We start from the raw sequence: 1,046 nt of genomic DNA, 5'->3' as shown, positions 1-1,046 counted from the left end.
TTGCTAGATGCTGGCAAAAGGGCAAAGAGAGGGAGAGGGAGAGAGAAAAAAGGGAGAGGGAGAGAGAGAGAGACCAACTCATCCTTTTATAAGGAACCCACTCCCAAGATAACAGCATTAATCCATTCATGAGGGCAGAGCATTCATGGCTAATCACCTCTCAAAGGTCTTACCTTTCAACATGGTCACCTTGGGGATCAAGCCTCCAACACATAAACTTTGGGGAACACATTCAAACCTTAGCACTTGCCTTACAGGCAAGAAGCTCTGATATCTCTGATGGGAGAGCAGTTTCTTTATCCCAATGTGGAGAAGTCTCAGGTCCAGGCAAAACATTCCTTCCCTTCAGCAGCTCCGGTCTGCAGCCCTCACCCCTCACATCAATCAATTCTGGATCTTCTCTTCCATAATGCAGGTCTCCCCACTTCTCCACTTTGACTTGACTACTGTGTTTACATCAGAGAAATGAACTCGCATAAATGGAGGCTGCCCAGCTCTCTCAATGTCCAGTCATTTTTTTTTTTCTTATTCAACCTTCAGTAATATCTCTCTGCTGCCCTTTTTCCCTCAGACCAGATCCTCAGGTGATGTTCCTCTGCTCAAGCCTGGTTTCTCTGCTTCCAATCCCCATATTCCAGGTGAGTTCAGCCCTCAGTCTTATGGTTCTCCTGCCTTCGTCCCTTTGACCCTACGTGTCTTTGTTTTTCTTCTTTGTCTGGAAATGTTCCTATTTAAAAACTTCCATTTGCCAGTTGCCTTCACCCAGTTGGCCTCCAGTCCCCAGCCTGGGGTCCCTGGACCCCTAGGAGGTCTTGGAGCACTTTTCAACATTTCAGTCCACCTGGGGAGAACCTACCTTTACCTGAAATCAGGTTGTTCAGGCCAAAGCAGGTCTCTGTGTTCTGGAATTAGATCAGCTCAGTGTGGTGACCAGGCTCATCCATGCTGATGAGAGAAAAGCAGGAAAGACCCAGGCTCCATGGAAAGAAGGCTATGAAGAGGGTCTCTGGTGGTGGGAAGTGGGGACACCAGGATTCTGCTTCCTA

Source organism: Galeopterus variegatus, unplaced genomic scaffold (genome assembly GCF_000696425.1).
Source record: "Galeopterus variegatus unplaced genomic scaffold, G_variegatus-3.0.2 Scaffold1247, whole genome shotgun sequence".
In the NCBI taxonomy this organism is placed as follows: Eukaryota; Metazoa; Chordata; class Mammalia; order Dermoptera; family Cynocephalidae; genus Galeopterus; species Galeopterus variegatus.
Note: the sequence above shows the minus strand (reverse complement) of the source record.